This window comes from Silene latifolia, chromosome 5 (genome assembly GCF_048544455.1).
Source record: "Silene latifolia isolate original U9 population chromosome 5, ASM4854445v1, whole genome shotgun sequence".
NCBI lineage: Eukaryota > Viridiplantae > Streptophyta > Magnoliopsida > Caryophyllales > Caryophyllaceae > Silene > Silene latifolia.
This window is the reverse complement of record NC_133530.1, coordinates 79,084,266-79,093,014: the sequence shown is the minus strand read 5'-3', so window position 1 is coordinate 79,093,014 and position 8,749 is coordinate 79,084,266. Positions and strand designations below refer to the sequence as shown.

The 8,749-nt window shown below is 35.9% G+C and overlaps 1 long non-coding RNA gene across 1 annotated transcript; it reads right to left on the bottom strand.

The window, feature by feature from the left end:
• Nucleotides 1-6,607: 6,607 nt before the first annotated feature.
• On the bottom strand, nt 6,608-7,102 carry LOC141656185 (uncharacterized). The gene is made up of 3 exons (XR_012548408.1): nt 6,993-7,102; nt 6,790-6,897; nt 6,608-6,696 (listed from the first exon to the last, which is right to left on the bottom strand). It is a non-coding gene; the product is annotated as an uncharacterized LOC141656185 (long non-coding RNA).
• Nucleotides 7,103-8,749: the final 1,647 nt, after the last annotated feature.

The following is an 8,749-nucleotide window of genomic DNA, read 5'->3' as shown; positions in this document are numbered from 1 at the left end:
TCGGTTGCCGGTTGGCTGGCAAAGAGTAACGTCGATTTCCAATTTGTTCAGTTTCGATCCCGTGTCCAAAGATGCGTGAATTTGATGGTGGTAATGGAGGCTTGTTGCTGTTGCTGGTATGATGTCGAATTGTTGGTTGAGCAGATGAAGGGGGCGAACTGAGATCTGGTTCGAGCCATGGTGGTGCGTATGGTGGGAACGGAGGTGAGCCGTGGTTGAATTGATTCGTGGGCTTCCCACGGTTGCTGTTGATGTTTGTTCTGTCGAATTAAATGAATGAAGATGATTATAGGTGGTCTTGATTGATGATGATGATGGACGAATTGGTGGCTGGTATGGTGGACAAAGTGCGGCTGTTGTGGTGATTGCAGGTACAAGAGTGGTGGTGCGAGATGGGTTGCTGCTGGGATTGGTGCGTGAACAGAGAAGGTTGAGAGCAGGGAGGGTGATGTATGCGGATGTGCGGGTTGCTGGTGTTGTTGAAGGTGAAAGAAAATGGTGATGAAGGTTTTATGGAGCGGAAATGGAGATGGTGGAATTGTTAACGGTGATGACTGATGAATATCGTGATGTTGGTGTTTGTTGGTAATCTAAGTGGATGAAAATGGCAATTTGGTTTGCGAATTGGTGTTAGCTGGTGATGATGGTTGAATTGCAGGGGAGATGCGGGTATGGCGGGATGAAGGTGACTGGGCTGAGCAGATGGGATGTGCGGGATAATGAATCTTTGGTAACTAAAGGTCAAAGGTTGACCTTTATTTTCCTCTTTTTAATTTGTACCTTTAACCCGTCATTCTTTGACTCCGTCTTGACTCGTCTCAATTCCGCCTTGATTTATTCTGAACCGAATCTCCTCTTTATTATTTCGCCTTACCTACAAATTATTATAATAAAGTAATATTAATAATAATATTAAATAAATATCCGACTAATTAATAAATGTGACTACGTCGACTAATTGCTATAAATTACTAATTTAAATCATCTATAAACAATGAAACTCACAAAATCGAGTTAAATTAAGAGAATAATACGAGGCTAAATCGTCCTAAATTAGGACGATATCAACGTAATATAGAAGTATTTTGTTGTAGGATGTTATGTTATTCGTTCTTTATTATGCAAAAGAAGTTTTTTCTATTTATCTTTTCTTCTTATCCCTTTGCCTATTTATAATGACAAAGAAACTGGAAACTATGGGATTGGGAGATGCATTCATGAAGAGTTACAACTCTTCAGAAATTCCGGTTTCAATTAATTAAAACCCGAGTAATTTAATTACTGCCAACCTCCGTCATATTTATTCGAACCGAAAACTATGCCGTTTTCCCGTAAGTAATTATGCTAGTGTACATTCCGTACTTCCCGAACTCGCATTATATTATTTAGAAATTACCCATCTACAAACCAATCTAAATTACGCTAAATGAACCTCTAATTACTCTTAAATCACCAACATTCCTCCCCCATTTAAGCGTAATTCAAGAATTTAAATAACCTAACAAACATACCAATTTATGCATAAATGAAAATGTCATGAAGATTGAATTTCCACATAGTGAAATTATACATTCCAAATATTCGAGTATCAGGGTGTGACTAAGCATTGAACCCTTTCTACCCATTTTGAATACATGAAGATAACTCACACATAAACTAATGTACTTCTAAAAATTACAAAAAACCGACACTTAATTACAAGCCTAGTGTCCCATATCTATTCATGAACATATTAGGAGTCAAACCCATACTCCCTTGAAGTGGCTGTACTTCATGTTCATATAGGTTGATTCTTTTCATCGTGTCCTTGCAAACAAACTTTTTCGAAATATCAACCTTACAACATACAAGTCTAAGCACACACCTCGGGTTATAAATTATTGTATGCTTCAATCTCTTAACAATAGGCCTTCCACATTGAATTTAGCCTCTAACATTATATTAGAGGGGAATTGGGTATCCTATCGCTAAGGATCTTATACGAGTTTTAGACCCATCCCGTCAACCGACTTTATAACCAAATCCCTAATTGATCCTTTATGTAAAGTGATCAACTAAAAATGAGATCTCACAAAAGACAACCAAGATCATCCCCATTTATGATAATCCATATACCGTGTTATAGCAAACACTCTGGTGCACCGTTATTCATTAACAAAAAATCATGGATGAAATTGTTCTAATACTTTTAAGTAATGTCGTAGATTAATTTCCTTAGCTACTTAGCCTTAACCGGCTATGCTAACACTACGTATACTAACTCCAATGTCAAACTCATAATGCAAATTCGATCTTGGAAATCCATATACTCATGGTACTTTCCTAAGTAAAATACACTACCACTAGTTGAAAATCACCTTCTATATTTGGTACTTCAATTTGCAAAATACTATCCCTCTAAAACTGAAGGAAAATGACATAGGACAAACAATAATTCATGGTTTACTTTATACATTTTCACACTTGATTAATCCCTTGCCAAATATGAGTACTAGCTCTACTAGTATACTTACTCAACTTGTCAAACCACAATAATTAAGCCCTTCTGAATACCCGAGTCATGACTTCAATTCACATTTACTGTTAGATAAAACCGCCATACTCAACCCTTGGAAATATTAACTGGAGAATAATAATCATACTCTCACCCTTGATCCTAATACTAAGGATCATATTACCTCCTACATGTCCTTCATAGCAGAACACGATGACATAACCATCTTTTACAAGGTAAATAATCTTTGGTTTATGTCAAAGACCAACTTGTCAATAATCCTACAACACATGACAATTCCATAACTGGATGGTCAATAATTGTACATTCAATGCTATTGATGTACCTCTTGCATGATAAACCATCATGACTCCATAATCTCATCATGGTAATCACAGACTATCATTCCCGAGATTATATGGTAAAATTAATTACATATATAATAAAACTGTAAAAAGCATTACGCAAGACATTAACATGTTAAACAATCATTACAAAACAGTTAGCACACTAACAATATTATCAAATAACCGATCAAATATCCATCGATCAAAACATTATATCAATATGGCAAATTAAACCATATTATTCAATAAAACAGTCGTTTGTATAGCAAATACCATATGGTTCATCAAAAGAGAAACATACTCTTACATTGAAATTGTTAAAACACATGTCAGACAACATCAACTAATAATTAATCATGTAATTCCACAGTTGTTTATCCCAAAACCAACCGGCTTTATATTATTTCACATATTGATATCGTGAAGTACGAAACTTCACTATACATGATTTATGTAGAAGAAATACTCCATGGCAAACATGAGTATCGACCAAATTGCAAAGCAGTTGATTGAACACACCAAAAATACAAGATCAAAAATAACATAAGAAAACCATCATTAGGATGCATTTTGTTAACTTTAATGGTCTCATTAACTGCACAATACCGAGCATAAAATTGGTCCATATACTGCTCACAACGACAATTGATACCAAGCAAAGTCATGTTGTTAACCGCACATAAGGTCATGAAAATTACCACGATTGATCAAATGAAACAAAGTTATAAAAATAACATAAACACTAAATGCCAATGAGAACGGATCCATAGTAATTCATCAATACTAACACAAATACATTGCATTTATAATCTCATTAACCATGATGCAAATATTCTAAGCATGCATTAATGTCAATACCACGATATGAACATGATATCATTAATGCAAAATCATAATTTTTTAGTAAATTATAGATGTGCAAAATACCATGTGTTTCAACATGGCATACAAAAAATTAAATCAAACAAAACCAGGCCAAATATTCCATATTTACAATTATATAAATATTCAACCAACTTAAAATCACCCAATCAGAACAAAGTCAAAGTGTACTTATCTCTCTTTTCATTTCCTTTTGTGATCTTGTCAATACATGAGTATTAATCACGTAAAATTGGTTGAAGTTCCGCACCACTGAGACACAGACCCATCCCGTTATGCGTACGTCAATGAACGTCGCATCTTCAGTCCTTATTAAAATTCCATTTTATGATGTCATCTCGTATATCGACTGAAGAGTCTATCGATCCAAAATACTCAAGAGGAGGAGGGGGGTGAATTGAGAATTTAAAACTTTTGTAAGCTTTTTCGATTATGTGTATATAATTGATTATTTAAAGTTTATTGATTAAACTTTAACTAATCAACTAATGAACAATTAAAACAAAGTAAACGAAAGAATGAAAGAGAGGAGACACACGGTTTTTAAAGTGGTTCAGTTTTACAAATCGAAATCTACGTCCACTATTCTCGATTAATAAATTTAGTACCTTTTTATGGATTACAAATTTACTAACCCAACTCGTACAACTAACTCTAGCTGTAACTCAATGAGTACCGTTAAATACTCGAGTGTCTAACTTACGCTAATAAGAAAGCACTAATGATTCTTGCAAAGGTTCACGTTAATGAACAAGTAAGAAATCTATTGAGCACTATTATCTTATAACGATAACTTAACAAATGAATATACGAGTTTAAAACACATGACCTTTCAAAAATAGCAAATCGGTTTTCTGCTTTGAAATACACGGTTTTGCTTTGTAAAAATAAAATCAATTTTATGCTTAAGGTCCTTAATTTAAATGTTGCAAAGGCAAAGTATTTATATGAAGGAAAGAGCAAGGCACACTCGGTTTCGTGAAACCCTAATGCCCGAATTAGGAGATATGTTAACAAATCATATCTTCTATTATTTCTTTCCTTAAAGCCTAAAAGATAATAAAGAATATTCCAAAAGATAAAATATAACTTATTCAATTATTATCTTCACCACAAATTCTAAGATATGATAAGATTTTCAATAACAAGAATATCTTTTATCATAAACAAATATATTAAGTAAGATATACAAGATATGTAAATATATTTTTTACAGAATAAAATCTTTACAAAATATACCTTAGGTCACACGAGATGCCACGGCTCATATGCCTCGTGACTCGTGCAAATCCTAGCTCAATATATGGGTTAGAATTTAGGTTTTGAGAGAGGCTATGTTGAAACCCTAATTAGAAGCATGGTCCAACTCATAAGTTGACCCAAAACAACTACTAACCAACGTTTATCATAACACCAAACTCCGCACTAAACCGGGCTTTATTCAATAAATACTCATATCAAAACATTTAAAATAAACCTTAAACAGTTTTCAAAAACAATTTTGAAACAATATATGTCGTGTATAATAAACTCAGCATCTCAATGTTATAATAGGAGAGCTATAACATTGAGCACTTTTACTAGTAATGTTATAGCTGCAAAGCTATAACTTTACCAACTCAAGAAATTTATTCTAAGTTACCATTACGAGATAATCACCTATACTATTCTAATCTTCATAGGATATCTTCGAATATAGGCTACTTCATCACCCAAGCTTGATTAATCTTTAGACGGACTTCGTCTTCACATGATACTTGAATGAATCTTCAGATAGCTGAATCTTTAATTGAGGCTTTACTATCATATATTCCATCACAATTCTCTTTGTTGCTTGTAGTAGATAAGTCTAATCTAAAATACTTAACATGTGTCAATCCCGTCGCAAAAATAGATCTTGCGACGGAATTGCGACGGATTTAATCCGTCGCTCTATTTCGTCGCAAATTTTGGTTCTGCGACGGGAATTCCGTCGCTGCTAAATACCGACGGATCGAGTCGTCGCAAATACCCGTCGCAAAACAGTGACTTGCGACGGAAAATCCGTCGCATATCACTGTTCATTGAAGGCCACGTGGTCACTAAAGTCAAACAGGAAGTCAAAATCTGCGACGGATTTTCCGTCGCTAATCACTGTTCATACAGGCCACGTAGGCACTTAAGTCAAACAGAAAGTCAAAATCTGCGACGGAAAATCCGTCGCAGATCACTGTTCATATGGGACACGTGTCCCTAAAGTCAAACAGAAAGTCAAGCCTTGCGACGGAAAATCCGTCGCAAATTCCGTCGCAGGGATTAAATACCCAGTGGGTTTACAGCGTTCTTCCAGCGCCCAAATTGCTTTGAAAGCAATTACATATACTCCCGGTTTCCTACAAACATTCAGAAAATCCAGCAATTGAGAAATTCACAACTCGTTCAAGACGAGATTTCCAAACAACGTCTTCACATTAACTTAAAATAAAAGGTTTACAACCGTTTAGTACAATAATTGTTCAACAAAGAAAGCCAAATAAGTCCATAAACTACGGGGTAGGAGTGATAACTACTAATCAACAAACAACTACATCAATACACGGGAGTTGGAGTAGGCCTAGCATTGTCGCCACCATCATCATCAAAGTCATTTCTAGCTTGAGATGGACCTCCGGGGTTACAAGTTTGAGTGGTAAAACCTTGTTGGCTCAAGAACTCCTCTATTGCCGCAAGCCTTTGAGATTGTTCGGCCTCGACTTGCTTTAGTCGCGCATTCTCTTTTGCGACTCTACCAACAAAACCCGGAGTATGAGGAGTAGAAAAGAGGTTACCAGTCGAGCGGCGGTGGTGCTCCCAAATTTGTGGTGCTGCATTTCCCGCGCCAAGTACTCTACCTTTCTTATCAGACCCTCCATGTTCTTCAATATAAATTTCATTATCATCAATGTTCTCGACCCCTTGGCTCTGAAGCTCAGTTTTCTTTGAGATGATTTTACCCTATATCAATAAAAAACGAAAGATTAGATACCATCTACTAAATAATCATGATTGAAAAAATGAGTTAAAAATTAAATAATTATAGTAACTTACGAAGAGTTGACCAGTTTTTTTGGATAACCATCCTTTTGTGCTATGCTTCCTTGTCTTCTCCAACATTTGCAAAGCGGACGGAATATCTCCTTTCCCATCTTTATCAATCTACAATTTTGATACTTGTTAAATATAATTACTAACTTTAAATAAAGTTAAAGAAAAAAAAGGTAATAAATTAAAAAAGGAAGTGAAGAAATTACCATTGAGTCCATATATTGCAAAGTGCTTTTTCGACCCATTACGTGAGTAGCCAACGCCTTCCCTTTCTCGTCACTTCCCGACCTACGGTTGGCCGAACTCTGCTCCGATCTTCCCGTGAAACTAGGATCATCAAGTGGTCTATTCTTCAATTGACGGTGCAACTCAAAGACTAATCCAATCCGGCTTTTCATGCTCTTCCTTATGATAAGCTCGATAAATCATTTGCCGTAAACGGGTCTTCATGGCATCTTCCCAAGCCTTCTTAACCCTTGCCTTGTCACGGGGATCGTAACTAACACGCCACTGTTCAATAAAAAATAAAGTTAGAAAATAAACTTTATTGTAAATAAATATAAAATAAATGAATAAAATACCTAGTATTAAATTAAATGACAATTGCTAATACCTCAAACCAATTCCACCAATCCTTCTTTAGAGTAGATGACGCCGATTTCCAGTTAGGAGCATGTTCTTTGTAGTTGCATCCAATATTATCCGATATCAAGCTCACAACTTTCTCATTACTGAACCTGAAAAAAAAGAATGAGAAGATAATAAATATATATATAAATCGTTATAAAAATAATTAATTACGAAAAAATAACATACTAACCAAACGCCGCCATCTTGCTCAAGAGAATCGAAGTTTTGTTTCCTAGACACGTCATATGTAAACAATCCCGTGTCCCACAATTGCTTCAACTCGTGAATTAGAGGTTGTAAATAGACGTCAAGGTTTTGTTTGGGACTCTTTGGTCCAGGAATAATTAATGTTAAGAACATAAATTGTCTTTTCATGCATAGCCAGGGTGGTAAATTGTAAGGTGTAAGCATCACCGGCCAGCATGAATATGTGTTCCCGAATGGCCCAAAAGCCGAGAAACCATCGGTGCAAAGTCCAAGTCTAACATTCCGAGGCTCAGATGCAAAAGAAGGATGAAGATGATCAAAATGTTTCCACGCCTCACTGTCACTTGGATGAGACATTGTCCCACTAACTCGGGGGTTTTCATAATGCCAACGCATTTGTTCCGCGAGGTTTTTTGTGGCATAAATTCGTTGCAAACGTGGCTCTATTGGGAAATAATTTAAGAAATTTTTGGGGACCCTTTTGCCATTTGCATTCTTTGCACTTTTGTACCTAGCTCTACCACATTTTCTACACTTGTCGAGAAGAGCGTCGTCCATCCAAAAAAGCATACATCCATTAAAACATGCATCTATCTTTTCATGAGGAAGTTGAAGAGCTTTGAGAACATTTTTGGTTTCATAGAAGTTACGCATCAAAATATGATCTTGAGGAAGAAGGTCTCCCATGAGTGACGTGAAACCATCTACACATTTATGGGCTAAGTTGTATTCACATTTCAGAGCGACAAGCCTTGCAGCCGACTGTAGCAATGAGAGCCGACATCCCTCGTAGACAGGTTGCTCGGCACGTTTTAACATTTGAAAAAAGGCTAATACATTGGGATTTGGAGATTCATCAACCACCTCGGCATTAAGAGCTTCTTCCCTAATTTGATCAATGCTATCGCGCAACGCATCCTCTACCATATCCCTATAAGGATTGTCAGAGGGCATTGCCATTTCCTCTTCCTCAACGGGAAATTTCTCTCCGTGACACACCCAATCATAATAGTTGTCACAAAAACCCTTTAGACCAAGGTGTTTTCGTACTTCTTGTTCAACTAAAAACTTTTTATTTTTGCACTTACTACATGGACACCTAATTTCTTTATTTCTAATGAATTCG